Source organism: Oncorhynchus mykiss, unplaced genomic scaffold (genome assembly GCF_013265735.2).
Source record: "Oncorhynchus mykiss isolate Arlee unplaced genomic scaffold, USDA_OmykA_1.1 un_scaffold_640, whole genome shotgun sequence".
Taxonomy (NCBI): domain Eukaryota; kingdom Metazoa; phylum Chordata; class Actinopteri; order Salmoniformes; family Salmonidae; genus Oncorhynchus; species Oncorhynchus mykiss.
In genome coordinates this window covers 24,726-47,648 of record NW_023494087.1, presented here as the reverse complement: position 1 = coordinate 47,648, position 22,923 = coordinate 24,726, and the positions used below count along the sequence as shown (strand labels likewise).

The 22,923-nt window shown below is 45.9% G+C and overlaps 72 non-coding genes and 2 pseudogenes across 72 annotated transcripts; all 74 read right to left on the bottom strand.

Annotated features, from left to right (window-relative positions):
• Window positions 1-204: 204 nt before the first annotated feature.
• On the bottom strand, window positions 205-323 carry LOC118960873. Its single transcript, XR_005048752.1, has one exon. It is a non-coding gene; the product is annotated as a 5S ribosomal RNA (ribosomal RNA).
• A 177-nt stretch (window positions 324-500) lies between these two features.
• Window positions 501-619, bottom strand: LOC118960872. Its single transcript, XR_005048751.1, has one exon. It is a non-coding gene; the product is annotated as a 5S ribosomal RNA (ribosomal RNA).
• Window positions 620-796: 177 nt separating this feature from the next.
• On the bottom strand, window positions 797-915 carry LOC118960871. Its single transcript, XR_005048750.1, has one exon. It is a non-coding gene; the product is annotated as a 5S ribosomal RNA (ribosomal RNA).
• A 177-nt stretch (window positions 916-1,092) lies between these two features.
• On the bottom strand, window positions 1,093-1,211 carry LOC118960870. The gene has a single exon (XR_005048749.1). It is a non-coding gene; the product is annotated as a 5S ribosomal RNA (ribosomal RNA).
• A 177-nt stretch (window positions 1,212-1,388) lies between these two features.
• On the bottom strand, window positions 1,389-1,507 carry LOC118960869. Its single transcript, XR_005048748.1, has one exon. It is a non-coding gene; the product is annotated as a 5S ribosomal RNA (ribosomal RNA).
• A 177-nt stretch (window positions 1,508-1,684) lies between these two features.
• LOC118960868 lies at window positions 1,685-1,803 on the bottom strand. Its single transcript, XR_005048747.1, has one exon. It is a non-coding gene; the product is annotated as a 5S ribosomal RNA (ribosomal RNA).
• A 177-nt stretch (window positions 1,804-1,980) lies between these two features.
• LOC118960867 lies at window positions 1,981-2,099 on the bottom strand. Its single transcript, XR_005048746.1, has one exon. It is a non-coding gene; the product is annotated as a 5S ribosomal RNA (ribosomal RNA).
• A 177-nt stretch (window positions 2,100-2,276) lies between these two features.
• LOC118960866 lies at window positions 2,277-2,395 on the bottom strand. Its single transcript, XR_005048745.1, has one exon. It is a non-coding gene; the product is annotated as a 5S ribosomal RNA (ribosomal RNA).
• A 178-nt stretch (window positions 2,396-2,573) lies between these two features.
• LOC118960865 lies at window positions 2,574-2,692 on the bottom strand. The gene has a single exon (XR_005048744.1). It is a non-coding gene; the product is annotated as a 5S ribosomal RNA (ribosomal RNA).
• Window positions 2,693-2,869: 177 nt separating this feature from the next.
• LOC118960864 lies at window positions 2,870-2,988 on the bottom strand. Its single transcript, XR_005048743.1, has one exon. It is a non-coding gene; the product is annotated as a 5S ribosomal RNA (ribosomal RNA).
• A 177-nt stretch (window positions 2,989-3,165) lies between these two features.
• On the bottom strand, window positions 3,166-3,284 carry LOC118960862. The gene has a single exon (XR_005048741.1). It is a non-coding gene; the product is annotated as a 5S ribosomal RNA (ribosomal RNA).
• Window positions 3,285-3,461: 177 nt separating this feature from the next.
• LOC118960861 lies at window positions 3,462-3,580 on the bottom strand. The gene has a single exon (XR_005048740.1). It is a non-coding gene; the product is annotated as a 5S ribosomal RNA (ribosomal RNA).
• Window positions 3,581-3,757: 177 nt separating this feature from the next.
• On the bottom strand, window positions 3,758-3,876 carry LOC118960860. Its single transcript, XR_005048739.1, has one exon. It is a non-coding gene; the product is annotated as a 5S ribosomal RNA (ribosomal RNA).
• A 177-nt stretch (window positions 3,877-4,053) lies between these two features.
• On the bottom strand, window positions 4,054-4,172 carry LOC118960859. Its single transcript, XR_005048738.1, has one exon. It is a non-coding gene; the product is annotated as a 5S ribosomal RNA (ribosomal RNA).
• Window positions 4,173-4,349: 177 nt separating this feature from the next.
• On the bottom strand, window positions 4,350-4,468 carry LOC118960858. Its single transcript, XR_005048737.1, has one exon. It is a non-coding gene; the product is annotated as a 5S ribosomal RNA (ribosomal RNA).
• A 177-nt stretch (window positions 4,469-4,645) lies between these two features.
• Window positions 4,646-4,764, bottom strand: LOC118960857. Its single transcript, XR_005048736.1, has one exon. It is a non-coding gene; the product is annotated as a 5S ribosomal RNA (ribosomal RNA).
• A 177-nt stretch (window positions 4,765-4,941) lies between these two features.
• On the bottom strand, window positions 4,942-5,060 carry LOC118960856. The gene has a single exon (XR_005048735.1). It is a non-coding gene; the product is annotated as a 5S ribosomal RNA (ribosomal RNA).
• A 177-nt stretch (window positions 5,061-5,237) lies between these two features.
• On the bottom strand, window positions 5,238-5,356 carry LOC118960855. Its single transcript, XR_005048734.1, has one exon. It is a non-coding gene; the product is annotated as a 5S ribosomal RNA (ribosomal RNA).
• A 260-nt stretch (window positions 5,357-5,616) lies between these two features.
• Window positions 5,617-5,735, bottom strand: LOC118960854. Its single transcript, XR_005048733.1, has one exon. It is a non-coding gene; the product is annotated as a 5S ribosomal RNA (ribosomal RNA).
• A 177-nt stretch (window positions 5,736-5,912) lies between these two features.
• Window positions 5,913-6,031, bottom strand: LOC118960853. Its single transcript, XR_005048732.1, has one exon. It is a non-coding gene; the product is annotated as a 5S ribosomal RNA (ribosomal RNA).
• A 177-nt stretch (window positions 6,032-6,208) lies between these two features.
• On the bottom strand, window positions 6,209-6,327 carry LOC118960851. Its single transcript, XR_005048730.1, has one exon. It is a non-coding gene; the product is annotated as a 5S ribosomal RNA (ribosomal RNA).
• A 260-nt stretch (window positions 6,328-6,587) lies between these two features.
• Window positions 6,588-6,706, bottom strand: LOC118960850. The gene has a single exon (XR_005048729.1). It is a non-coding gene; the product is annotated as a 5S ribosomal RNA (ribosomal RNA).
• Window positions 6,707-6,883: 177 nt separating this feature from the next.
• On the bottom strand, window positions 6,884-6,992 carry LOC118960938 (annotated as a pseudogene).
• Window positions 6,993-7,252: 260 nt separating this feature from the next.
• Window positions 7,253-7,371, bottom strand: LOC118960849. The gene has a single exon (XR_005048728.1). It is a non-coding gene; the product is annotated as a 5S ribosomal RNA (ribosomal RNA).
• A 260-nt stretch (window positions 7,372-7,631) lies between these two features.
• Window positions 7,632-7,750, bottom strand: LOC118960848. Its single transcript, XR_005048727.1, has one exon. It is a non-coding gene; the product is annotated as a 5S ribosomal RNA (ribosomal RNA).
• A 177-nt stretch (window positions 7,751-7,927) lies between these two features.
• Window positions 7,928-8,046, bottom strand: LOC118960847. The gene has a single exon (XR_005048726.1). It is a non-coding gene; the product is annotated as a 5S ribosomal RNA (ribosomal RNA).
• A 177-nt stretch (window positions 8,047-8,223) lies between these two features.
• Window positions 8,224-8,342, bottom strand: LOC118960846. The gene has a single exon (XR_005048725.1). It is a non-coding gene; the product is annotated as a 5S ribosomal RNA (ribosomal RNA).
• Window positions 8,343-8,519: 177 nt separating this feature from the next.
• On the bottom strand, window positions 8,520-8,638 carry LOC118960845. Its single transcript, XR_005048724.1, has one exon. It is a non-coding gene; the product is annotated as a 5S ribosomal RNA (ribosomal RNA).
• Window positions 8,639-8,815: 177 nt separating this feature from the next.
• Window positions 8,816-8,934, bottom strand: LOC118960844. Its single transcript, XR_005048723.1, has one exon. It is a non-coding gene; the product is annotated as a 5S ribosomal RNA (ribosomal RNA).
• A 177-nt stretch (window positions 8,935-9,111) lies between these two features.
• Window positions 9,112-9,230, bottom strand: LOC118960843. The gene has a single exon (XR_005048722.1). It is a non-coding gene; the product is annotated as a 5S ribosomal RNA (ribosomal RNA).
• Window positions 9,231-9,490: 260 nt separating this feature from the next.
• Window positions 9,491-9,609, bottom strand: LOC118960842. Its single transcript, XR_005048721.1, has one exon. It is a non-coding gene; the product is annotated as a 5S ribosomal RNA (ribosomal RNA).
• Window positions 9,610-9,786: 177 nt separating this feature from the next.
• Window positions 9,787-9,895, bottom strand: LOC118960937 (annotated as a pseudogene).
• A 260-nt stretch (window positions 9,896-10,155) lies between these two features.
• LOC118960840 lies at window positions 10,156-10,274 on the bottom strand. Its single transcript, XR_005048719.1, has one exon. It is a non-coding gene; the product is annotated as a 5S ribosomal RNA (ribosomal RNA).
• Window positions 10,275-10,451: 177 nt separating this feature from the next.
• Window positions 10,452-10,570, bottom strand: LOC118960839. Its single transcript, XR_005048718.1, has one exon. It is a non-coding gene; the product is annotated as a 5S ribosomal RNA (ribosomal RNA).
• Window positions 10,571-10,747: 177 nt separating this feature from the next.
• LOC118960838 lies at window positions 10,748-10,866 on the bottom strand. Its single transcript, XR_005048717.1, has one exon. It is a non-coding gene; the product is annotated as a 5S ribosomal RNA (ribosomal RNA).
• Window positions 10,867-11,043: 177 nt separating this feature from the next.
• On the bottom strand, window positions 11,044-11,162 carry LOC118960837. Its single transcript, XR_005048716.1, has one exon. It is a non-coding gene; the product is annotated as a 5S ribosomal RNA (ribosomal RNA).
• A 177-nt stretch (window positions 11,163-11,339) lies between these two features.
• Window positions 11,340-11,458, bottom strand: LOC118960836. The gene has a single exon (XR_005048715.1). It is a non-coding gene; the product is annotated as a 5S ribosomal RNA (ribosomal RNA).
• Window positions 11,459-11,635: 177 nt separating this feature from the next.
• On the bottom strand, window positions 11,636-11,754 carry LOC118960835. Its single transcript, XR_005048714.1, has one exon. It is a non-coding gene; the product is annotated as a 5S ribosomal RNA (ribosomal RNA).
• Window positions 11,755-11,931: 177 nt separating this feature from the next.
• Window positions 11,932-12,050, bottom strand: LOC118960834. Its single transcript, XR_005048713.1, has one exon. It is a non-coding gene; the product is annotated as a 5S ribosomal RNA (ribosomal RNA).
• Window positions 12,051-12,310: 260 nt separating this feature from the next.
• LOC118960833 lies at window positions 12,311-12,429 on the bottom strand. Its single transcript, XR_005048712.1, has one exon. It is a non-coding gene; the product is annotated as a 5S ribosomal RNA (ribosomal RNA).
• A 177-nt stretch (window positions 12,430-12,606) lies between these two features.
• Window positions 12,607-12,725, bottom strand: LOC118960832. The gene has a single exon (XR_005048711.1). It is a non-coding gene; the product is annotated as a 5S ribosomal RNA (ribosomal RNA).
• Window positions 12,726-12,902: 177 nt separating this feature from the next.
• Window positions 12,903-13,021, bottom strand: LOC118960831. The gene has a single exon (XR_005048710.1). It is a non-coding gene; the product is annotated as a 5S ribosomal RNA (ribosomal RNA).
• A 177-nt stretch (window positions 13,022-13,198) lies between these two features.
• Window positions 13,199-13,317, bottom strand: LOC118960829. Its single transcript, XR_005048708.1, has one exon. It is a non-coding gene; the product is annotated as a 5S ribosomal RNA (ribosomal RNA).
• Window positions 13,318-13,494: 177 nt separating this feature from the next.
• Window positions 13,495-13,613, bottom strand: LOC118960828. Its single transcript, XR_005048707.1, has one exon. It is a non-coding gene; the product is annotated as a 5S ribosomal RNA (ribosomal RNA).
• Window positions 13,614-13,790: 177 nt separating this feature from the next.
• On the bottom strand, window positions 13,791-13,909 carry LOC118960827. The gene has a single exon (XR_005048706.1). It is a non-coding gene; the product is annotated as a 5S ribosomal RNA (ribosomal RNA).
• A 177-nt stretch (window positions 13,910-14,086) lies between these two features.
• LOC118960826 lies at window positions 14,087-14,205 on the bottom strand. The gene has a single exon (XR_005048705.1). It is a non-coding gene; the product is annotated as a 5S ribosomal RNA (ribosomal RNA).
• Window positions 14,206-14,382: 177 nt separating this feature from the next.
• LOC118960825 lies at window positions 14,383-14,501 on the bottom strand. Its single transcript, XR_005048704.1, has one exon. It is a non-coding gene; the product is annotated as a 5S ribosomal RNA (ribosomal RNA).
• A 178-nt stretch (window positions 14,502-14,679) lies between these two features.
• Window positions 14,680-14,798, bottom strand: LOC118960824. The gene has a single exon (XR_005048703.1). It is a non-coding gene; the product is annotated as a 5S ribosomal RNA (ribosomal RNA).
• A 177-nt stretch (window positions 14,799-14,975) lies between these two features.
• Window positions 14,976-15,094, bottom strand: LOC118960823. The gene has a single exon (XR_005048702.1). It is a non-coding gene; the product is annotated as a 5S ribosomal RNA (ribosomal RNA).
• Window positions 15,095-15,354: 260 nt separating this feature from the next.
• Window positions 15,355-15,473, bottom strand: LOC118960822. Its single transcript, XR_005048701.1, has one exon. It is a non-coding gene; the product is annotated as a 5S ribosomal RNA (ribosomal RNA).
• Window positions 15,474-15,650: 177 nt separating this feature from the next.
• Window positions 15,651-15,769, bottom strand: LOC118960821. Its single transcript, XR_005048700.1, has one exon. It is a non-coding gene; the product is annotated as a 5S ribosomal RNA (ribosomal RNA).
• Window positions 15,770-15,946: 177 nt separating this feature from the next.
• Window positions 15,947-16,065, bottom strand: LOC118960820. The gene has a single exon (XR_005048699.1). It is a non-coding gene; the product is annotated as a 5S ribosomal RNA (ribosomal RNA).
• Window positions 16,066-16,242: 177 nt separating this feature from the next.
• On the bottom strand, window positions 16,243-16,361 carry LOC118960818. The gene has a single exon (XR_005048697.1). It is a non-coding gene; the product is annotated as a 5S ribosomal RNA (ribosomal RNA).
• Window positions 16,362-16,621: 260 nt separating this feature from the next.
• On the bottom strand, window positions 16,622-16,740 carry LOC118960817. Its single transcript, XR_005048696.1, has one exon. It is a non-coding gene; the product is annotated as a 5S ribosomal RNA (ribosomal RNA).
• A 177-nt stretch (window positions 16,741-16,917) lies between these two features.
• LOC118960816 lies at window positions 16,918-17,036 on the bottom strand. The gene has a single exon (XR_005048695.1). It is a non-coding gene; the product is annotated as a 5S ribosomal RNA (ribosomal RNA).
• Window positions 17,037-17,213: 177 nt separating this feature from the next.
• On the bottom strand, window positions 17,214-17,332 carry LOC118960815. Its single transcript, XR_005048694.1, has one exon. It is a non-coding gene; the product is annotated as a 5S ribosomal RNA (ribosomal RNA).
• A 177-nt stretch (window positions 17,333-17,509) lies between these two features.
• LOC118960814 lies at window positions 17,510-17,628 on the bottom strand. Its single transcript, XR_005048693.1, has one exon. It is a non-coding gene; the product is annotated as a 5S ribosomal RNA (ribosomal RNA).
• Window positions 17,629-17,805: 177 nt separating this feature from the next.
• Window positions 17,806-17,924, bottom strand: LOC118960813. Its single transcript, XR_005048692.1, has one exon. It is a non-coding gene; the product is annotated as a 5S ribosomal RNA (ribosomal RNA).
• A 177-nt stretch (window positions 17,925-18,101) lies between these two features.
• LOC118960812 lies at window positions 18,102-18,220 on the bottom strand. The gene has a single exon (XR_005048691.1). It is a non-coding gene; the product is annotated as a 5S ribosomal RNA (ribosomal RNA).
• Window positions 18,221-18,397: 177 nt separating this feature from the next.
• Window positions 18,398-18,516, bottom strand: LOC118960811. Its single transcript, XR_005048690.1, has one exon. It is a non-coding gene; the product is annotated as a 5S ribosomal RNA (ribosomal RNA).
• A 177-nt stretch (window positions 18,517-18,693) lies between these two features.
• LOC118960810 lies at window positions 18,694-18,812 on the bottom strand. Its single transcript, XR_005048689.1, has one exon. It is a non-coding gene; the product is annotated as a 5S ribosomal RNA (ribosomal RNA).
• Window positions 18,813-18,989: 177 nt separating this feature from the next.
• LOC118960809 lies at window positions 18,990-19,108 on the bottom strand. The gene has a single exon (XR_005048688.1). It is a non-coding gene; the product is annotated as a 5S ribosomal RNA (ribosomal RNA).
• A 177-nt stretch (window positions 19,109-19,285) lies between these two features.
• On the bottom strand, window positions 19,286-19,404 carry LOC118960807. Its single transcript, XR_005048686.1, has one exon. It is a non-coding gene; the product is annotated as a 5S ribosomal RNA (ribosomal RNA).
• A 177-nt stretch (window positions 19,405-19,581) lies between these two features.
• On the bottom strand, window positions 19,582-19,700 carry LOC118960806. The gene has a single exon (XR_005048685.1). It is a non-coding gene; the product is annotated as a 5S ribosomal RNA (ribosomal RNA).
• A 177-nt stretch (window positions 19,701-19,877) lies between these two features.
• On the bottom strand, window positions 19,878-19,996 carry LOC118960805. The gene has a single exon (XR_005048684.1). It is a non-coding gene; the product is annotated as a 5S ribosomal RNA (ribosomal RNA).
• A 177-nt stretch (window positions 19,997-20,173) lies between these two features.
• Window positions 20,174-20,292, bottom strand: LOC118960804. Its single transcript, XR_005048683.1, has one exon. It is a non-coding gene; the product is annotated as a 5S ribosomal RNA (ribosomal RNA).
• Window positions 20,293-20,469: 177 nt separating this feature from the next.
• LOC118960803 lies at window positions 20,470-20,588 on the bottom strand. Its single transcript, XR_005048682.1, has one exon. It is a non-coding gene; the product is annotated as a 5S ribosomal RNA (ribosomal RNA).
• Window positions 20,589-20,765: 177 nt separating this feature from the next.
• LOC118960802 lies at window positions 20,766-20,884 on the bottom strand. Its single transcript, XR_005048681.1, has one exon. It is a non-coding gene; the product is annotated as a 5S ribosomal RNA (ribosomal RNA).
• A 260-nt stretch (window positions 20,885-21,144) lies between these two features.
• On the bottom strand, window positions 21,145-21,263 carry LOC118960801. Its single transcript, XR_005048680.1, has one exon. It is a non-coding gene; the product is annotated as a 5S ribosomal RNA (ribosomal RNA).
• A 177-nt stretch (window positions 21,264-21,440) lies between these two features.
• Window positions 21,441-21,559, bottom strand: LOC118960800. The gene has a single exon (XR_005048679.1). It is a non-coding gene; the product is annotated as a 5S ribosomal RNA (ribosomal RNA).
• Window positions 21,560-21,819: 260 nt separating this feature from the next.
• LOC118960799 lies at window positions 21,820-21,938 on the bottom strand. Its single transcript, XR_005048678.1, has one exon. It is a non-coding gene; the product is annotated as a 5S ribosomal RNA (ribosomal RNA).
• A 177-nt stretch (window positions 21,939-22,115) lies between these two features.
• On the bottom strand, window positions 22,116-22,233 carry LOC118960924. Its single transcript, XR_005048803.1, has one exon. It is a non-coding gene; the product is annotated as a 5S ribosomal RNA (ribosomal RNA).
• Window positions 22,234-22,494: 261 nt separating this feature from the next.
• Window positions 22,495-22,613, bottom strand: LOC118960798. Its single transcript, XR_005048677.1, has one exon. It is a non-coding gene; the product is annotated as a 5S ribosomal RNA (ribosomal RNA).
• A 177-nt stretch (window positions 22,614-22,790) lies between these two features.
• Window positions 22,791-22,909, bottom strand: LOC118960796. Its single transcript, XR_005048675.1, has one exon. It is a non-coding gene; the product is annotated as a 5S ribosomal RNA (ribosomal RNA).
• Window positions 22,910-22,923: the final 14 nt, after the last annotated feature.

Genomic DNA, 22,923 nt, shown 5'->3' with positions numbered 1-22,923 from the left:
TGCATTTCCACCATTTAGATAAGCATCTTTGTGTCACTCAAAAAGTGGAAGAAATTGCATATACTGTAGCCATAATTTGTAGCACAGATTGTTGGATGAAATACAAACTAACCTTGCTTACTTATTTCAAAGCGAGGGCACATATTTCAGCCTTGTGGGAAAAAAACGGACAAAGAGTTGAAATTCCACAAGGCAGTGACAAAAAGCTTACAGCACCTGGTATTCCCAGGCGGTCTCCCATCCAAGTACTAACCAGGCCCGACCCTGCTTAGCTTCCGAGATCGGACGAGATCAGGCGTACTCAGGCCGGTGTGGCCGTAAGCGAAAGGCAATCTCAAAAAGTGGATGAAATTGCATATACTGTAGCCATAATTTGTAGCACAGATTGTTGGATGAAATACAAACTAACCTTGCTTACTTATTTCAAAGCGAGGGCACATATTTCAGCCTTGTGGGAAAAAACGGACAAAGAGTTGAAATTCCACAAGGCAGTGACAAAAAGCTTACAGCACCTGGTATTCCCAGGCGGTCTCCCATCCAAGTACTAACCAGGCCCGACCCTGCTTAGCTTCCGAGATCGGACGAGATCAGGCGTACTCAGGCCGGTGTGGCCGTAAGCGAAAGGCAATCTCAAAAAGTGGATGAAATTGCATATACTGTAGCCATAATTTGTAGCACAGATTGTTGGATGAAATACAAACTAACCTTGCTTACTTATTTCAAAGCGAGGGCACATATTTCAGCCTTGTGGGAAAAAACGGACAAAGAGTTGAAATTCCACAAGGCAGTGACAAAAAGCTTACAGCACCTGGTATTCCCAGGCGGTCTCCCATCCAAGTACTAACCAGGCCCGACCCTGCTTAGCTTCCGAGATCGGACGAGATCAGGCGTACTCAGGCCGGTGTGGCCGTAAGCGAAAGGCAATCTCAAAAAGTGGATGAAATTGCATATACTGTAGCCATAATTTGTAGCACAGATTGTTGGATGAAATACAAACTAACCTTGCTTACTTATTTCAAAGCGAGGGCACATATTTCAGCCTTGTGGGAAAAAACGGACAAAGAGTTGAAATTCCACAAGGCAGTGACAAAAAGCTTACAGCACCTGGTATTCCCAGGCGGTCTCCCATCCAAGTACTAACCAGGCCCGACCCTGCTTAGCTTCCGAGATCGGACGAGATCAGGCGTACTCAGGCCGGTGTGGCCGTAAGCGAAAGGCAATCTCAAAAAGTGGATGAAATTGCATATACTGTAGCCATAATTTGTAGCACAGATTGTTGGATGAAATACAAACTAACCTTGCTTACTTATTTCAAAGCGAGGGCACATATTTCAGCCTTGTGGGAAAAAACGGACAAAGAGTTGAAATTCCACAAGGCAGTGACAAAAAGCTTACAGCACCTGGTATTCCCAGGCGGTCTCCCATCCAAGTACTAACCAGGCCCGACCCTGCTTAGCTTCCGAGATCGGACGAGATCAGGCGTACTCAGGCCGGTGTGGCCGTAAGCGAAAGGCAATCTCAAAAAGTGGATGAAATTGCATATACTGTAGCCATAATTTGTAGCACAGATTGTTGGATGAAATACAAACTAACCTTGCTTACTTATTTCAAAGCGAGGGCACATATTTCAGCCTTGTGGGAAAAAACGGACAAAGAGTTGAAATTCCACAAGGCAGTGACAAAAAGCTTACAGCACCTGGTATTCCCAGGCGGTCTCCCATCCAAGTACTAACCAGGCCCGACCCTGCTTAGCTTCCGAGATCGGACGAGATCAGGCGTACTCAGGCCGGTGTGGCCGTAAGCGAAAGGCAATCTCAAAAAGTGGATGAAATTGCATATACTGTAGCCATAATTTGTAGCACAGATTGTTGGATGAAATACAAACTAACCTTGCTTACTTATTTCAAAGCGAGGGCACATATTTCAGCCTTGTGGGAAAAAACGGACAAAGAGTTGAAATTCCACAAGGCAGTGACAAAAAGCTTACAGCACCTGGTATTCCCAGGCGGTCTCCCATCCAAGTACTAACCAGGCCCGACCCTGCTTAGCTTCCGAGATCGGACGAGATCAGGCGTACTCAGGCCGGTGTGGCCGTAAGCGAAAGGCAATCTCAAAAAGTGGATGAAATTGCATATACTGTAGCCATAATTTGTAGCACAGATTGTTGGATGAAATACAAACTAACCTTGCTTACTTATTTCAAAGCGAGGGCACATATTTCAGCCTTGTGGGAAAAAACGGACAAAGAGTTGAAATTCCACAAGGCAGTGACAAAAAGCTTACAGCACCTGGTATTCCCAGGCGGTCTCCCATCCAAGTACTAACCAGGCCCGACCCTGCTTAGCTTCCGAGATCGGACGAGATCAGGCGTACTCAGGCCGGTGTGGCCGTAAGCGAAAGGCAATCTCAAAAAGTGGATGAAATTGCATATACTGTAGCCATAATTTGTAGCACAGATTGTTGGATGAAATACAAACTAACCTTGCTTACTTATTTCAAAGCGAGGGCACATATTTCAGCCTTGTGGGAAAAAAACGGACAAAGAGTTGAAATTCCACAAGGCAGTGACAAAAAGCTTACAGCACCTGGTATTCCCAGGCGGTCTCCCATCCAAGTACTAACCAGGCCCGACCCTGCTTAGCTTCCGAGATCGGACGAGATCAGGCGTACTCAGGCCGGTGTGGCCGTAAGCGAAAGGCAATCTCAAAAAGTGGATGAAATTGCATATACTGTAGCCATAATTTGTAGCACAGATTGTTGGATGAAATACAAACTAACCTTGCTTACTTATTTCAAAGCGAGGGCACATATTTCAGCCTTGTGGGAAAAAACGGACAAAGAGTTGAAATTCCACAAGGCAGTGACAAAAAGCTTACAGCACCTGGTATTCCCAGGCGGTCTCCCATCCAAGTACTAACCAGGCCCGACCCTGCTTAGCTTCCGAGATCGGACGAGATCAGGCGTACTCAGGCCGGTGTGGCCGTAAGCGAAAGGCAATCTCAAAAAGTGGATGAAATTGCATATACTGTAGCCATAATTTGTAGCACAGATTGTTGGATGAAATACAAACTAACCTTGCTTACTTATTTCAAAGCGAGGGCACATATTTCAGCCTTGTGGGAAAAAACGGACAAAGAGTTGAAATTCCACAAGGCAGTGACAAAAAGCTTACAGCACCTGGTATTCCCAGGCGGTCTCCCATCCAAGTACTAACCAGGCCCGACCCTGCTTAGCTTCCGAGATCGGACGAGATCAGGCGTACTCAGGCCGGTGTGGCCGTAAGCGAAAGGCAATCTCAAAAAGTGGATGAAATTGCATATACTGTAGCCATAATTTGTAGCACAGATTGTTGGATGAAATACAAACTAACCTTGCTTACTTATTTCAAAGCGAGGGCACATATTTCAGCCTTGTGGGAAAAAACGGACAAAGAGTTGAAATTCCACAAGGCAGTGACAAAAAGCTTACAGCACCTGGTATTCCCAGGCGGTCTCCCATCCAAGTACTAACCAGGCCCGACCCTGCTTAGCTTCCGAGATCGGACGAGATCAGGCGTACTCAGGCCGGTGTGGCCGTAAGCGAAAGGCAATCTCAAAAAGTGGATGAAATTGCATATACTGTAGCCATAATTTGTAGCACAGATTGTTGGATGAAATACAAACTAACCTTGCTTACTTATTTCAAAGCGAGGGCACATATTTCAGCCTTGTGGGAAAAAACGGACAAAGAGTTGAAATTCCACAAGGCAGTGACAAAAAGCTTACAGCACCTGGTATTCCCAGGCGGTCTCCCATCCAAGTACTAACCAGGCCCGACCCTGCTTAGCTTCCGAGATCGGACGAGATCAGGCGTACTCAGGCCGGTGTGGCCGTAAGCGAAAGGCAATCTCAAAAAGTGGATGAAATTGCATATACTGTAGCCATAATTTGTAGCACAGATTGTTGGATGAAATACAAACTAACCTTGCTTACTTATTTCAAAGCGAGGGCACATATTTCAGCCTTGTGGGAAAAAACGGACAAAGAGTTGAAATTCCACAAGGCAGTGACAAAAAGCTTACAGCACCTGGTATTCCCAGGCGGTCTCCCATCCAAGTACTAACCAGGCCCGACCCTGCTTAGCTTCCGAGATCGGACGAGATCAGGCGTACTCAGGCCGGTGTGGCCGTAAGCGAAAGGCAATCTCAAAAAGTGGATGAAATTGCATATACTGTAGCCATAATTTGTAGCACAGATTGTTGGATGAAATACAAACTAACCTTGCTTACTTATTTCAAAGCGAGGGCACATATTTCAGCCTTGTGGGAAAAAACGGACAAAGAGTTGAAATTCCACAAGGCAGTGACAAAAAGCTTACAGCACCTGGTATTCCCAGGCGGTCTCCCATCCAAGTACTAACCAGGCCCGACCCTGCTTAGCTTCCGAGATCGGACGAGATCAGGCGTACTCAGGCCGGTGTGGCCGTAAGCGAAAGGCAATCTCAAAAAGTGGATGAAATTGCATATACTGTAGCCATAATTTGTAGCACAGATTGTTGGATGAAATACAAACTAACCTTGCTTACTTATTTCAAAGCGAGGGCACATATTTCAGCCTTGTGGGAAAAAACGGACAAAGAGTTGAAATTCCACAAGGCAGTGACAAAAAGCTTACAGCACCTGGTATTCCCAGGCGGTCTCCCATCCAAGTACTAACCAGGCCCGACCCTGCTTAGCTTCCGAGATCGGACGAGATCAGGCGTACTCAGGCCGGTGTGGCCGTAAGCGAAAGGCAATCTCAAAAAGTGGATGAAATTGCATATACTGTAGCCATAATTTGTAGCACAGATTGTTGGATGAAATACAAACTAACCTTGCTTACTTATTTCAAAGCGAGGGCACATATTTCAGCCTTGTGGGAAAAAACGGACAAAGAGTTGAAATTCCACAAGGCAGTGACAAAAAGCTTACAGCACCTGGTATTCCCAGGCGGTCTCCCATCCAAGTACTAACCAGGCCCGACCCTGCTTAGCTTCCGAGATCGGACGAGATCAGGCGTACTCAGGCCGGTGTGGCCGTAAGCGAAAGGCAATCTCAAAAAGTGGATGAAATTGCATATACTGTAGCCATAATTTGTAGCACAGATTGTTGGATGAAATACAAACTAACCTTGCTTACTTATTTCAAAGCGAGGGCACATATTTCAGCCTTGTGGGAAAAAACGGACAAAGAGTTGAAATTCCACAAGGCAGTGACAAAAAGCTTACAGCACCTGGTATTCCCAGGCGGTCTCCCATCCAAGTACTAACCAGGCCCGACCCTGCTTAGCTTCCGAGATCGGACGAGATCAGGCGTACTCAGGCCGGTGTGGCCGTAAGCGAGAAACTATCTCTTGGTGCACTATGTAAAGTCAAAGTGAGCCTGATTAACAGCTGTTGCATTTCCACCATTTAGATAAGCATCTTTGTGTCACTCAAAAAGTGGAAGAAATTGCATATACTGTAGCCATAATTTGTAGCACAGATTGTTGGATGAAATACAAACTAACCTTGCTTACTTATTTCAAAGCGAGGGCACATATTTCAGCCTTGTGGGAAAAAACGGACAAAGAGTTGAAATTCCACAAGGCAGTGACAAAAAGCTTACAGCACCTGGTATTCCCAGGCGGTCTCCCATCCAAGTACTAACCAGGCCCGACCCTGCTTAGCTTCCGAGATCGGACGAGATCAGGCGTACTCAGGCCGGTGTGGCCGTAAGCGAAAGGCAATCTCAAAAAGTGGATGAAATTGCATATACTGTAGCCATAATTTGTAGCACAGATTGTTGGATGAAATACAAACTAACCTTGCTTACTTATTTCAAAGCGAGGGCACATATTTCAGCCTTGTGGGAAAAAACGGACAAAGAGTTGAAATTCCACAAGGCAGTGACAAAAAGCTTACAGCACCTGGTATTCCCAGGCGGTCTCCCATCCAAGTACTAACCAGGCCCGACCCTGCTTAGCTTCCGAGATCGGACGAGATCAGGCGTACTCAGGCCGGTGTGGCCGTAAGCGAAAGGCAATCTCAAAAAGTGGATGAAATTGCATATACTGTAGCCATAATTTGTAGCACAGATTGTTGGATGAAATACAAACTAACCTTGCTTACTTATTTCAAAGCGAGGGCACATATTTCAGCCTTGTGGGAAAAAACGGACAAAGAGTTGAAATTCCACAAGGCAGTGACAAAAAGCTTACAGCACCTGGTATTCCCAGGCGGTCTCCCATCCAAGTACTAACCAGGCCCGACCCTGCTTAGCTTCCGAGATCGGACGAGATCAGGCGTACTCAGGCCGGTGTGGCCGTAAGCGAGAAACTATCTCTTGGTGCACTATGTAAAGTCAAAGTGAGCCTGATTAACAGCTGTTGCATTTCCACCATTTAGATAAGCATCTTTGTGTCACTCAAAAAGTGGAAGAAATTGCATATACTGTAGCCATAATTTGTAGCACAGATTGTTGGATGAAATACAAACTAACCTTGCTTACTTATTTCAAAGCGAGGGCACATATTTCAGCCTTGTGGGAAAAAACGGACAAAGAGTTGAAATTCCACAAGGCAGTGACAAAAAGCTTACAGCACCTGGTATTCCCAGGCGGTCTCCCATCCAAGTACTAACCAGGCCCGACCCTGCTTAGCTTCCGAGATCGGACGAGATCAGGCGTACTCAGGCCGGTGTGGCCGTAAGCGAAAGGCAATCTCAAAAAGTGGATGAAATTGCATATACTGTAGCCATAATTTGTAGCACAGATTGTTGGATGAAATACAAACTAACCTTGCTTACTTATTTCAAAGCGAGGGCACATATTTCAGCCTTGTGGGAAAAAACGGACAAAGAGTTGAAATTCCACAAGGCAGTGACAAAAAGCTTACAGCACCTGGTATTCCCAGGCGGTCTCCCATCCAAGTACTAACCAGGCCCGACCCTGCTTAGCTTCCGAGATCAGACGTACTCAGGCCGGTGTGGCCGTAAGCGAGAAACTATCTCTTGGTGCACTATGTAAAGTCAAAGTGAGCCTGATTAACAGCTGTTGCATTTCCACCATTTAGATAAGCATCTTTGTGTCACTCAAAAAGTGGAAGAAATTGCATATACTGTAGCCATAATTTGTAGCACAGATTGTTGGATGAAATACAAACTAACCTTGCTTACTTATTTCAAAGCGAGGGCACATATTTCAGCCTTGTGGGAAAAAACGGACAAAGAGTTGAAATTCCACAAGGCAGTGACAAAAAGCTTACAGCACCTGGTATTCCCAGGCGGTCTCCCATCCAAGTACTAACCAGGCCCGACCCTGCTTAGCTTCCGAGATCGGACGAGATCAGGCGTACTCAGGCCGGTGTGGCCGTAAGCGAGAAACTATCTCTTGGTGCACTATGTAAAGTCAAAGTGAGCCTGATTAACAGCTGTTGCATTTCCACCATTTAGATAAGCATCTTTGTGTCACTCAAAAAGTGGAAGAAATTGCATATACTGTAGCCATAATTTGTAGCACAGATTGTTGGATGAAATACAAACTAACCTTGCTTACTTATTTCAAAGCGAGGGCACATATTTCAGCCTTGTGGGAAAAAACGGACAAAGAGTTGAAATTCCACAAGGCAGTGACAAAAAGCTTACAGCACCTGGTATTCCCAGGCGGTCTCCCATCCAAGTACTAACCAGGCCCGACCCTGCTTAGCTTCCGAGATCGGACGAGATCAGGCGTACTCAGGCCGGTGTGGCCGTAAGCGAAAGGCAATCTCAAAAAGTGGATGAAATTGCATATACTGTAGCCATAATTTGTAGCACAGATTGTTGGATGAAATACAAACTAACCTTGCTTACTTATTTCAAAGCGAGGGCACATATTTCAGCCTTGTGGGAAAAAACGGACAAAGAGTTGAAATTCCACAAGGCAGTGACAAAAAGCTTACAGCACCTGGTATTCCCAGGCGGTCTCCCATCCAAGTACTAACCAGGCCCGACCCTGCTTAGCTTCCGAGATCGGACGAGATCAGGCGTACTCAGGCCGGTGTGGCCGTAAGCGAAAGGCAATCTCAAAAAGTGGATGAAATTGCATATACTGTAGCCATAATTTGTAGCACAGATTGTTGGATGAAATACAAACTAACCTTGCTTACTTATTTCAAAGCGAGGGCACATATTTCAGCCTTGTGGGAAAAAACGGACAAAGAGTTGAAATTCCACAAGGCAGTGACAAAAAGCTTACAGCACCTGGTATTCCCAGGCGGTCTCCCATCCAAGTACTAACCAGGCCCGACCCTGCTTAGCTTCCGAGATCGGACGAGATCAGGCGTACTCAGGCCGGTGTGGCCGTAAGCGAAAGGCAATCTCAAAAAGTGGATGAAATTGCATATACTGTAGCCATAATTTGTAGCACAGATTGTTGGATGAAATACAAACTAACCTTGCTTACTTATTTCAAAGCGAGGGCACATATTTCAGCCTTGTGGGAAAAAACGGACAAAGAGTTGAAATTCCACAAGGCAGTGACAAAAAGCTTACAGCACCTGGTATTCCCAGGCGGTCTCCCATCCAAGTACTAACCAGGCCCGACCCTGCTTAGCTTCCGAGATCGGACGAGATCAGGCGTACTCAGGCCGGTGTGGCCGTAAGCGAAAGGCAATCTCAAAAAGTGGATGAAATTGCATATACTGTAGCCATAATTTGTAGCACAGATTGTTGGATGAAATACAAACTAACCTTGCTTACTTATTTCAAAGCGAGGGCACATATTTCAGCCTTGTGGGAAAAAACGGACAAAGAGTTGAAATTCCACAAGGCAGTGACAAAAAGCTTACAGCACCTGGTATTCCCAGGCGGTCTCCCATCCAAGTACTAACCAGGCCCGACCCTGCTTAGCTTCCGAGATCGGACGAGATCAGGCGTACTCAGGCCGGTGTGGCCGTAAGCGAAAGGCAATCTCAAAAAGTGGATGAAATTGCATATACTGTAGCCATAATTTGTAGCACAGATTGTTGGATGAAATACAAACTAACCTTGCTTACTTATTTCAAAGCGAGGGCACATATTTCAGCCTTGTGGGAAAAAACGGACAAAGAGTTGAAATTCCACAAGGCAGTGACAAAAAGCTTACAGCACCTGGTATTCCCAGGCGGTCTCCCATCCAAGTACTAACCAGGCCCGACCCTGCTTAGCTTCCGAGATCGGACGAGATCAGGCGTACTCAGGCCGGTGTGGCCGTAAGCGAGAAACTATCTCTTGGTGCACTATGTAAAGTCAAAGTGAGCCTGATTAACAGCTGTTGCATTTCCACCATTTAGATAAGCATCTTTGTGTCACTCAAAAAGTGGAAGAAATTGCATATACTGTAGCCATAATTTGTAGCACAGATTGTTGGATGAAATACAAACTAACCTTGCTTACTTATTTCAAAGCGAGGGCACATATTTCAGCCTTGTGGGAAAAAACGGACAAAGAGTTGAAATTCCACAAGGCAGTGACAAAAAGCTTACAGCACCTGGTATTCCCAGGCGGTCTCCCATCCAAGTACTAACCAGGCCCGACCCTGCTTAGCTTCCGAGATCGGACGAGATCAGGCGTACTCAGGCCGGTGTGGCCGTAAGCGAAAGGCAATCTCAAAAAGTGGATGAAATTGCATATACTGTAGCCATAATTTGTAGCACAGATTGTTGGATGAAATACAAACTAACCTTGCTTACTTATTTCAAAGCGAGGGCACATATTTCAGCCTTGTGGGAAAAAACGGACAAAGAGTTGAAATTCCACAAGGCAGTGACAAAAAGCTTACAGCACCTGGTATTCCCAGGCGGTCTCCCATCCAAGTACTAACCAGGCCCGACCCTGCTTAGCTTCCGAGATCAGACGTACTCAGGCCGGTGTGGCCGTAAGCGAGAAACTATCTCTTGGTGCACTATGTAAAGTCAAAGTGAGCCTGATTAACAGCTGTTGCATTTCCACCATTTAGATAAGCATCTTTGTGTCACTCAAAAAGTGGAAGAAATTGCATATACTGTAGCCATAATTTGTAGCACAGATTGTTGGATGAAATACAAACTAACCTTGCTTACTTATTTCAAAGCGAGGGCACATATTTCAGCCTTGTGGGAAAAAACGGACAAAGAGTTGAAATTCCACAAGGCAGTGACAAAAAGCTTACAGCACCTGGTATTCCCAGGCGGTCTCCCATCCAAGTACTAACCAGGCCCGACCCTGCTTAGCTTCCGAGATCGGACGAGATCAGGCGTACTCAGGCCGGTGTGGCCGTAAGCGAAAGGCAATCTCAAAAAGTGGATGAAATTGCATATACTGTAGCCATAATTTGTAGCACAGATTGTTGGATGAAATACAAACTAACCTTGCTTACTTATTTCAAAGCGAGGGCACATATTTCAGCCTTGTGGGAAAAAACGGACAAAGAGTTGAAATTCCACAAGGCAGTGACAAAAAGCTTACAGCACCTGGTATTCCCAGGCGGTCTCCCATCCAAGTACTAACCAGGCCCGACCCTGCTTAGCTTCCGAGATCGGACGAGATCAGGCGTACTCAGGCCGGTGTGGCCGTAAGCGAAAGGCAATCTCAAAAAGTGGATGAAATTGCATATACTGTAGCCATAATTTGTAGCACAGATTGTTGGATGAAATACAAACTAACCTTGCTTACTTATTTCAAAGCGAGGGCACATATTTCAGCCTTGTGGGAAAAAACGGACAAAGAGTTGAAATTCCACAAGGCAGTGACAAAAAGCTTACAGCACCTGGTATTCCCAGGCGGTCTCCCATCCAAGTACTAACCAGGCCCGACCCTGCTTAGCTTCCGAGATCGGACGAGATCAGGCGTACTCAGGCCGGTGTGGCCGTAAGCGAAAGGCAATCTCAAAAAGTGGATGAAATTGCATATACTGTAGCCATAATTTGTAGCACAGATTGTTGGATGAAATACAAACTAACCTTGCTTACTTATTTCAAAGCGAGGGCACATATTTCAGCCTTGTGGGAAAAAACGGACAAAGAGTTGAAATTCCACAAGGCAGTGACAAAAAGCTTACAGCACCTGGTATTCCCAGGCGGTCTCCCATCCAAGTACTAACCAGGCCCGACCCTGCTTAGCTTCCGAGATCGGACGAGATCAGGCGTACTCAGGCCGGTGTGGCCGTAAGCGAAAGGCAATCTCAAAAAGTGGATGAAATTGCATATACTGTAGCCATAATTTGTAGCACAGATTGTTGGATGAAATACAAACTAACCTTGCTTACTTATTTCAAAGCGAGGGCACATATTTCAGCCTTGTGGGAAAAAACGGACAAAGAGTTGAAATTCCACAAGGCAGTGACAAAAAGCTTACAGCACCTGGTATTCCCAGGCGGTCTCCCATCCAAGTACTAACCAGGCCCGACCCTGCTTAGCTTCCGAGATCGGACGAGATCAGGCGTACTCAGGCCGGTGTGGCCGTAAGCGAAAGGCAATCTCAAAAAGTGGATGAAATTGCATATACTGTAGCCATAATTTGTAGCACAGATTGTTGGATGAAATACAAACTAACCTTGCTTACTTATTTCAAAGCGAGGGCACATATTTCAGCCTTGTGGGAAAAAACGGACAAAGAGTTGAAATTCCACAAGGCAGTGACAAAAAGCTTACAGCACCTGGTATTCCCAGGCGGTCTCCCATCCAAGTACTAACCAGGCCCGACCCTGCTTAGCTTCCGAGATCGGACGAGATCAGGCGTACTCAGGCCGGTGTGGCCGTAAGCGAAAGGCAATCTCAAAAAGTGGATGAAATTGCATATACTGTAGCCATAATTTGTAGCACAGATTGTTGGATGAAATACAAACTAACCTTGCTTACTTATTTCAAAGCGAGGGCACATATTTCAGCCTTGTGGGAAAAAACGGACAAAGAGTTGAAATTCCACAAGGCAGTGACAAAAAGCTTACAGCACCTGGTATTCCCAGGCGGTCTCCCATCCAAGTACTAACCAGGCCCGACCCTGCTTAGCTTCCGAGATCGGACGAGATCAGGCGTACTCAGGCCGGTGTGGCCGTAAGCGAGAAACTATCTCTTGGTGCACTATGTAAAGTCAAAGTGAGCCTGATTAACAGCTGTTGCATTTCCACCATTTAGATAAGCATCTTTGTGTCACTCAAAAAGTGGAAGAAATTGCATATACTGTAGCCATAATTTGTAGCACAGATTGTTGGATGAAATACAAACTAACCTTGCTTACTTATTTCAAAGCGAGGGCACATATTTCAGCCTTGTGGGAAAAAACGGACAAAGAGTTGAAATTCCACAAGGCAGTGACAAAAAGCTTACAGCACCTGGTATTCCCAGGCGGTCTCCCATCCAAGTACTAACCAGGCCCGACCCTGCTTAGCTTCCGAGATCGGACGAGATCAGGCGTACTCAGGCCGGTGTGGCCGTAAGCGAAAGGCAATCTCAAAAAGTGGATGAAATTGCATATACTGTAGCCATAATTTGTAGCACAGATTGTTGGATGAAATACAAACTAACCTTGCTTACTTATTTCAAAGCGAGGGCACATATTTCAGCCTTGTGGGAAAAAACGGACAAAGAGTTGAAATTCCACAAGGCAGTGACAAAAAGCTTACAGCACCTGGTATTCCCAGGCGGTCTCCCATCCAAGTACTAACCAGGCCCGACCCTGCTTAGCTTCCGAGATCGGACGAGATCAGGCGTACTCAGGCCGGTGTGGCCGTAAGCGAAAGGCAATCTCAAAAAGTGGATGAAATTGCATATACTGTAGCCATAATTTGTAGCACAGATTGTTGGATGAAATACAAACTAACCTTGCTTACTTATTTCAAAGCGAGGGCACATATTTCAGCCTTGTGGGAAAAAACGGACAAAGAGTTGAAATTCCACAAGGCAGTGACAAAAAGCTTACAGCACCTGGTATTCCCAGGCGGTCTCCCATCCAAGTACTAACCAGGCCCGACCCTGCTTAGCTTCCGAGATCGGACGAGATCAGGCGTACTCAGGCCGGTGTGGCCGTAAGCGAAAGGCAATCTCAAAAAGTGGATGAAATTGCATATACTGTAGCCATAATTTGTAGCACAGATTGTTGGATGAAATACAAACTAACCTTGCTTACTTATTTCAAAGCGAGGGCACATATTTCAGCCTTGTGGGAAAAAACGGACAAAGAGTTGAAATTCCACAAGGCAGTGACAAAAAGCTTACAGCACCTGGTATTCCCAGGCGGTCTCCCATCCAAGTACTAACCAGGCCCGACCCTGCTTAGCTTCCGAGATCGGACGAGATCAGGCGTACTCAGGCCGGTGTGGCCGTAAGCGAAAGGCAATCTCAAAAAGTGGATGAAATTGCATATACTGTAGCCATAATTTGTAGCACAGATTGTTGGATGAAATACAAACTAACCTTGCTTACTTATTTCAAAGCGAGGGCACATATTTCAGCCTTGTGGGAAAAAACGGACAAAGAGTTGAAATTCCACAAGGCAGTGACAAAAAGCTTACAGCACCTGGTATTCCCAGGCGGTCTCCCATCCAAGTACTAACCAGGCCCGACCCTGCTTAGCTTCCGAGATCGGACGAGATCAGGCGTACTCAGGCCGGTGTGGCCGTAAGCGAAAGGCAATCTCAAAAAGTGGATGAAATTGCATATACTGTAGCCATAATTTGTAGCACAGATTGTTGGATGAAATACAAACTAACCTTGCTTACTTATTTCAAAGCGAGGGCACATATTTCAGCCTTGTGGGAAAAAACGGACAAAGAGTTGAAATTCCACAAGGCAGTGACAAAAAGCTTACAGCACCTGGTATTCCCAGGCGGTCTCCCATCCAAGTACTAACCAGGCCCGACCCTGCTTAGCTTCCGAGATCGGACGAGATCAGGCGTACTCAGGCCGGTGTGGCCGTAAGCGAAAGGCAATCTCAAAAAGTGGATGAAATTGCATATACTGTAGCCATAATTTGTAGCACAGATTGTTGGATGAAATACAAACTAACCTTGCTTACTTATTTCAAAGCGAGGGCACATATTTCAGCCTTGTGGGAAAAAACGGACAAAGAGTTGAAATTCCACAAGGCAGTGACAAAAAGCTTACAGCACCTGGTATTCCCAGGCGGTCTCCCATCCAAGTACTAACCAGGCCCGACCCTGCTTAGCTTCCGAGATCGGACGAGATCAGGCGTACTCAGGCCGGTGTGGCCGTAAGCGAAAGGCAATCTCAAAAAGTGGATGAAATTGCATATACTGTAGCCATAATTTGTAGCACAGATTGTTGGATGAAATACAAACTAACCTTGCTTACTTATTTCAAAGCGAGGGCACATATTTCAGCCTTGTGGGAAAAAACGGACAAAGAGTTGAAATTCCACAAGGCAGTGACAAAAAGCTTACAGCACCTGGTATTCCCAGGCGGTCTCCCATCCAAGTACTAACCAGGCCCGACCCTGCTTAGCTTCCGAGATCGGACGAGATCAGGCGTACTCAGGCCGGTGTGGCCGTAAGCGAAAGGCAATCTCAAAAAGTGGATGAAATTGCATATACTGTAGCCATAATTTGTAGCACAGATTGTTGGATGAAATACAAACTAACCTTGCTTACTTATTTCAAAGCGAGGGCACATATTTCAGCCTTGTGGGAAAAAAACGGACAAAGAGTTGAAATTCCACAAGGCAGTGACAAAAAGCTTACAGCACCTGGTATTCCCAGGCGGTCTCCCATCCAAGTACTAACCAGGCCCGACCCTGCTTAGCTTCCGAGATCGGACGAGATCAGGCGTACTCAGGCCGGTGTGGCCGTAAGCGAAAGGCAATCTCAAAAAGTGGATGAAATTGCATATACTGTAGCCATAATTTGTAGCACAGATTGTTGGATGAAATACAAACTAACCTTGCTTACTTATTTCAAAGCGAGGGCACATATTTCAGCCTTGTGGGAAAAAACGGACAAAGAGTTGAAATTCCACAAGGCAGTGACAAAAAGCTTACAGCACCTGGTATTCCCAGGCGGTCTCCCATCCAAGTACTAACCAGGCCCGACCCTGCTTAGCTTCCGAGATCGGACGAGATCAGGCGTACTCAGGCCGGTGTGGCCGTAAGCGAGAAACTATCTCTTGGTGCACTATGTAAAGTCAAAGTGAGCCTGATTAACAGCTGTTGCATTTCCACCATTTAGATAAGCATCTTTGTGTCACTCAAAAAGTGGAAGAAATTGCATATACTGTAGCCATAATTTGTAGCACAGATTGTTGGATGAAATACAAACTAACCTTGCTTACTTATTTCAAAGCGAGGGCACATATTTCAGCCTTGTGGGAAAAAACGGACAAAGAGTTGAAATTCCACAAGGCAGTGACAAAAAGCTTACAGCACCTGGTATTCCCAGGCGGTCTCCCATCCAAGTACTAACCAGGCCCGACCCTGCTTAGCTTCCGAGATCGGACGAGATCAGGCGTACTCAGGCCGGTGTGGCCGTAAGCGAAAGGCAATCTCAAAAAGTGGATGAAATTGCATATACTGTAGCCATAATTTGTAGCACAGATTGTTGGATGAAATACAAACTAACCTTGCTTACTTATTTCAAAGCGAGGGCACATATTTCAGCCTTGTGGGAAAAAACGGACAAAGAGTTGAAATTCCACAAGGCAGTGACAAAAAGCTTACAGCACCTGGTATTCCCAGGCGGTCTCCCATCCAAGTACTAACCAGGCCCGACCCTGCTTAGCTTCCGAGATCGGACGAGATCAGGCGTACTCAGGCCGGTGTGGCCGTAAGCGAAAGGCAATCTCAAAAAGTGGATGAAATTGCATATACTGTAGCCATAATTTGTAGCACAGATTGTTGGATGAAATACAAACTAACCTTGCTTACTTATTTCAAAGCGAGGGCACATATTTCAGCCTTGTGGGAAAAAACGGACAAAGAGTTGAAATTCCACAAGGCAGTGACAAAAAGCTTACAGCACCTGGTATTCCCAGGCGGTCTCCCATCCAAGTACTAACCAGGCCCGACCCTGCTTAGCTTCCGAGATCGGACGAGATCAGGCGTACTCAGGCCGGTGTGGCCGTAAGCGAAAGGCAATCTCAAAAAGTGGATGAAATTGCATATACTGTAGCCATAATTTGTAGCACAGATTGTTGGATGAAATACAAACTAACCTTGCTTACTTATTTCAAAGCGAGGGCACATATTTCAGCCTTGTGGGAAAAAACGGACAAAGAGTTGAAATTCCACAAGGCAGTGACAAAAAGCTTACAGCACCTGGTATTCCCAGGCGGTCTCCCATCCAAGTACTAACCAGGCCCGACCCTGCTTAGCTTCCGAGATCGGACGAGATCAGGCGTACTCAGGCCGGTGTGGCCGTAAGCGAGAAACTATCTCTTGGTGCACCATGTAAAGTCAAAGTGAGCCTGATTAACAGCTGTTGCATTTCCACCATTTAGATAAGCATCTTTGTGTCACTCAAAAAGTGGAAGAAATTGCATATACTGTAGCCATAATTTGTAGCACAGATTGTTGGATGAAATACAAACTAACCTTGCTTACTTATTTCAAAGCGAGGGCACATATTTCAGCCTTGTGGGAAAAAACGGACAAAGAGTTGAAATTCCACAAGGCAGTGACAAAAAGCTTACAGCACCTGGTATTCCCAGGCGGTCTCCCATCCAAGTACTAACCAGGCCCGACCCTGCTTAGCTTCCGAGATCGGACGAGATCAGGCGTACTCAGGCCGGTGTGGCCGTAAGCGAAAGGCAATCTCAAAAAGTGGATGAAATTGCATATACTGTAGCCATAATTTGTAGCACAGATTGTTGGATGAAATACAAACTAACCTTGCTTACTTATTTCAAAGCGAGGGCACATATTTCAGCCTTGTGGGAAAAAACGGACAAAGAGTTGAAATTCCACAAGGCAGTGACAAAAAGCTTACAGCACCTGGTATTCCCAGGCGGTCTCCCATCCAAGTACTAACCAGGCCCGACCCTGCTTAGCTTCCGAGATCGGACGAGATCAGGCGTACTCAGGCCGGTGTGGCCGTAAGCGAAAGGCAATCTCAAAAAGTGGATGAAATTGCATATACTGTAGCCATAATTTGTAGCACAGATTGTTGGATGAAATACAAACTAACCTTGCTTACTTATTTCAAAGCGAGGGCACATATTTCAGCCTTGTGGGAAAAAACGGACAAAGAGTTGAAATTCCACAAGGCAGTGACAAAAAGCTTACAGCACCTGGTATTCCCAGGCGGTCTCCCATCCAAGTACTAACCAGGCCCGACCCTGCTTAGCTTCCGAGATCGGACGAGATCAGGCGTACTCAGGCCGGTGTGGCCGTAAGCGAAAGGCAATCTCAAAAAGTGGATGAAATTGCATATACTGTAGCCATAATTTGTAGCACAGATTGTTGGATGAAATACAAACTAACCTTGCTTACTTATTTCAAAGCGAGGGCACATATTTCAGCCTTGTGGGAAAAAACGGACAAAGAGTTGAAATTCCACAAGGCAGTGACAAAAAGCTTACAGCACCTGGTATTCCCAGGCGGTCTCCCATCCAAGTACTAACCAGGCCCGACCCTGCTTAGCTTCCGAGATCGGACGAGATCAGGCGTACTCAGGCCGGTGTGGCCGTAAGCGAAAGGCAATCTCAAAAAGTGGATGAAATTGCATATACTGTAGCCATAATTTGTAGCACAGATTGTTGGATGAAATACAAACTAACCTTGCTTACTTATTTCAAAGCGAGGGCACATATTTCAGCCTTGTGGGAAAAAACGGACAAAGAGTTGAAATTCCACAAGGCAGTGACAAAAAGCTTACAGCACCTGGTATTCCCAGGCGGTCTCCCATCCAAGTACTAACCAGGCCCGACCCTGCTTAGCTTCCGAGATCGGACGAGATCAGGCGTACTCAGGCCGGTGTGGCCGTAAGCGAAAGGCAATCTCAAAAAGTGGATGAAATTGCATATACTGTAGCCATAATTTGTAGCACAGATTGTTGGATGAAATACAAACTAACCTTGCTTACTTATTTCAAAGCGAGGGCACATATTTCAGCCTTGTGGGAAAAAACGGACAAAGAGTTGAAATTCCACAAGGCAGTGACAAAAAGCTTACAGCACCTGGTATTCCCAGGCGGTCTCCCATCCAAGTACTAACCAGGCCCGACCCTGCTTAGCTTCCGAGATCGGACGAGATCAGGCGTACTCAGGCCGGTGTGGCCGTAAGCGAAAGGCAATCTCAAAAAGTGGATGAAATTGCATATACTGTAGCCATAATTTGTAGCACAGATTGTTGGATGAAATACAAACTAACCTTGCTTACTTATTTCAAAGCGAGGGCACATATTTCAGCCTTGTGGGAAAAAACGGACAAAGAGTTGAAATTCCACAAGGCAGTGACAAAAAGCTTACAGCACCTGGTATTCCCAGGCGGTCTCCCATCCAAGTACTAACCAGGCCCGACCCTGCTTAGCTTCCGAGATCGGACGAGATCAGGCGTACTCAGGCCGGTGTGGCCGTAAGCGAAAGGCAATCTCAAAAAGTGGATGAAATTGCATATACTGTAGCCATAATTTGTAGCACAGATTGTTGGATGAAATACAAACTAACCTTGCTTACTTATTTCAAAGCGAGGGCACATATTTCAGCCTTGTGGGAAAAAACGGACAAAGAGTTGAAATTCCACAAGGCAGTGACAAAAAGCTTACAGCACCTGGTATTCCCAGGCGGTCTCCCATCCAAGTACTAACCAGGCCCGACCCTGCTTAGCTTCCGAGATCGGACGAGATCAGGCGTACTCAGGCCGGTGTGGCCGTAAGCGAAAGGCAATCTCAAAAAGTGGATGAAATTGCATATACTGTAGCCATAATTTGTAGCACAGATTGTTGGATGAAATACAAACTAACCTTGCTTACTTATTTCAAAGCGAGGGCACATATTTCAGCCTTGTGGGAAAAAACGGACAAAGAGTTGAAATTCCACAAGGCAGTGACAAAAAGCTTACAGCACCTGGTATTCCCAGGCGGTCTCCCATCCAAGTACTAACCAGGCCCGACCCTGCTTAGCTTCCGAGATCGGACGAGATCAGGCGTACTCAGGCCGGTGTGGCCGTAAGCGAAAGGCAATCTCAAAAAGTGGATGAAATTGCATATACTGTAGCCATAATTTGTAGCACAGATTGTTGGATGAAATACAAACTAACCTTGCTTACTTATTTCAAAGCGAGGGCACATATTTCAGCCTTGTGGGAAAAAACGGACAAAGAGTTGAAATTCCACAAGGCAGTGACAAAAAGCTTACAGCACCTGGTATTCCCAGGCGGTCTCCCATCCAAGTACTAACCAGGCCCGACCCTGCTTAGCTTCCGAGATCGGACGAGATCAGGCGTACTCAGGCCGGTGTGGCCGTAAGCGAAAGGCAATCTCAAAAAGTGGATGAAATTGCATATACTGTAGCCATAATTTGTAGCACAGATTGTTGGATGAAATACAAACTAACCTTGCTTACTTATTTCAAAGCGAGGGCACATATTTCAGCCTTGTGGGAAAAAACGGACAAAGAGTTGAAATTCCACAAGGCAGTGACAAAAAGCTTACAGCACCTGGTATTCCCAGGCGGTCTCCCATCCAAGTACTAACCAGGCCCGACCCTGCTTAGCTTCCGAGATCGGACGAGATCAGGCGTACTCAGGCCGGTGTGGCCGTAAGCGAAAGGCAATCTCAAAAAGTGGATGAAATTGCATATACTGTAGCCATAATTTGTAGCACAGATTGTTGGATGAAATACAAACTAACCTTGCTTACTTATTTCAAAGCGAGGGCACATATTTCAGCCTTGTGGGAAAAAACGGACAAAGAGTTGAAATTCCACAAGGCAGTGACAAAAAGCTTACAGCACCTGGTATTCCCAGGCGGTCTCCCATCCAAGTACTAACCAGGCCCGACCCTGCTTAGCTTCCGAGATCGGACGAGATCAGGCGTACTCAGGCCGGTGTGGCCGTAAGCGAAAGGCAATCTCAAAAAGTGGATGAAATTGCATATACTGTAGCCATAATTTGTAGCACAGATTGTTGGATGAAATACAAACTAACCTTGCTTACTTATTTCAAAGCGAGGGCACATATTTCAGCCTTGTGGGAAAAAACGGACAAAGAGTTGAAATTCCACAAGGCAGTGACAAAAAGCTTACAGCACCTGGTATTCCCAGGCGGTCTCCCATCCAAGTACTAACCAGGCCCGACCCTGCTTAGCTTCCGAGATCGGACGAGATCAGGCGTACTCAGGCCGGTGTGGCCGTAAGCGAAAGGCAATCTCAAAAAGTGGATGAAATTGCATATACTGTAGCCATAATTTGTAGCACAGATTGTTGGATGAAATACAAACTAACCTTGCTTACTTATTTCAAAGCGAGGGCACATATTTCAGCCTTGTGGGAAAAAACGGACAAAGAGTTGAAATTCCACAAGGCAGTGACAAAAAGCTTACAGCACCTGGTATTCCCAGGCGGTCTCCCATCCAAGTACTAACCAGGCCCGACCCTGCTTAGCTTCCGAGATCGGACGAGATCAGGCGTACTCAGGCCGGTGTGGCCGTAAGCGAAAGGCAATCTCAAAAAGTGGATGAAATTGCATATACTGTAGCCATAATTTGTAGCACAGATTGTTGGATGAAATACAAACTAACCTTGCTTACTTATTTCAAAGCGAGGGCACATATTTCAGCCTTGTGGGAAAAAACGGACAAAGAGTTGAAATTCCACAAGGCAGTGACAAAAAGCTTACAGCACCTGGTATTCCCAGGCGGTCTCCCATCCAAGTACTAACCAGGCCCGACCCTGCTTAGCTTCCGAGATCGGACGAGATCAGGCGTACTCAGGCCGGTGTGGCCGTAAGCGAGAAACTATCTCTTGGTGCACTATGTAAAGTCAAAGTGAGCCTGATTAACAGCTGTTGCATTTCCACCATTTAGATAAGCATCTTTGTGTCACTCAAAAAGTGGAAGAAATTGCATATACTGTAGCCATAATTTGTAGCACAGATTGTTGGATGAAATACAAACTAACCTTGCTTACTTATTTCAAAGCGAGGGCACATATTTCAGCCTTGTGGGAAAAAACGGACAAAGAGTTGAAATTCCACAAGGCAGTGACAAAAAGCTTACAGCACCTGGTATTCCCAGGCGGTCTCCCATCCAAGTACTAACCAGGCCCGACCCTGCTTAGCTTCCGAGATCGGACGAGATCAGGCGTACTCAGGCCGGTGTGGCCGTAAGCGAAAGGCAATCTCAAAAAGTGGATGAAATTGCATATACTGTAGCCATAATTTGTAGCACAGATTGTTGGATGAAATACAAACTAACCTTGCTTACTTATTTCAAAGCGAGGGCACATATTTCAGCCTTGTGGGAAAAAACGGACAAAGAGTTGAAATTCCACAAGGCAGTGACAAAAAGCTTACAGCACCTGGTATTCCCAGGCGGTCTCCCATCCAAGTACTAACCAGGCCCGACCCTGCTTAGCTTCCGAGATCGGACGAGATCAGGCGTACTCAGGCCGGTGTGGCCGTAAGCGAGAAACTATCTCTTGGTGCACTATGTAAAGTCAAAGTGAGCCTGATTAACAGCTGTTGCATTTCCACCATTTAGATAAGCATCTTTGTGTCACTCAAAAAGTGGAAGAAATTGCATATACTGTAGCCATAATTTGTAGCACAGATTGTTGGATGAAATACAAACTAACCTTGCTTACTTATTTCAAAGCGAGGGCACATATTTCAGCCTTGTGGGAAAAAACGGACAAAGAGTTGAAATTCCACAAGGCAGTGACAAAAAGCTTACAGCACCTGGTATTCCCAGGCGGTCTCCCATCCAAGTACTAACCAGGCCCGACCCTGCTTAGCTTCCGAGATCGGACGAGATCAGGCGTACTCAGGCCGGTGTGGCCGTAAGCGAAAGGCAATCTCAAAAAGTGGATGAAATTGCATATACTGTAGCCATAATTTGTAGCACAGATTGTTGGATGAAATACAAACTAACCTTGCTTACTTATTTCAAAGCGAGGGCACATATTTCAGCCTTGTGGAAAAAAACGGACAAAGAGTTGAAATTCCACAAGGCAGTGACAAAAAGCTTACAGCACCTGGTATTCCCAGGCGGTCTCCATCCAAGTACTAACCAGGCCCGACCCTGCTTAGCTTCCGAGATCGGACGAGATCAGGCGTACTCAGGCCGGTGTGGCCGTAAGCGAGAAACTATCTCTTGGTGCACTATGTAAAGTCAAAGTGAGCCTGATTAACAGCTGTTGCATTTCCACCATTTAGATAAGCATCTTTGTGTCACTCAAAAAGTGGAAGAAATTGCATATACTGTAGCCATAATTTGTAGCACAGATTGTTGGATGAAATACAAACTAACCTTGCTTACTTATTTCAAAGCGAGGGCACATATTTCAGCCTTGTGGGAAAAAAACGGACAAAGAGTTGAAATTCCACAAGGCAGTGACAAAAAGCTTACAGCACCTGGTATTCCCAGGCGGTCTCCCATCCAAGTACTAACCAGGCCCGACCCTGCTTAGCTTCCGAGATCGGACGAGATCAGGCGTACTCAGGCCGGTGTGGCCGTAAGCGAAAGGCAATCTCAAAAAGTGGATGAAATTGCATATACTGTAGCCATAATTTGTAGCACAGATTGTTGGATGAAATACAAACTAACCTTGCTTACTTATTTCAAAGCGAGGGCACATATTTCAGCCTTGTGGGAAAAAACGGACAAAGAGTTGAAATTCCACAAGGCAGTGACAAAAAGCTTACAGCACCTGGTATTCCCAGGCGGTCTCCCATCCAAGTACTAACCAGGCCCGACCCTGCTTAGCTTCCGAGATCGGACGAGATCAGGCGTACTCAGGCCGGTGTGGCCGTAAGCGAAAGGCAATCTCA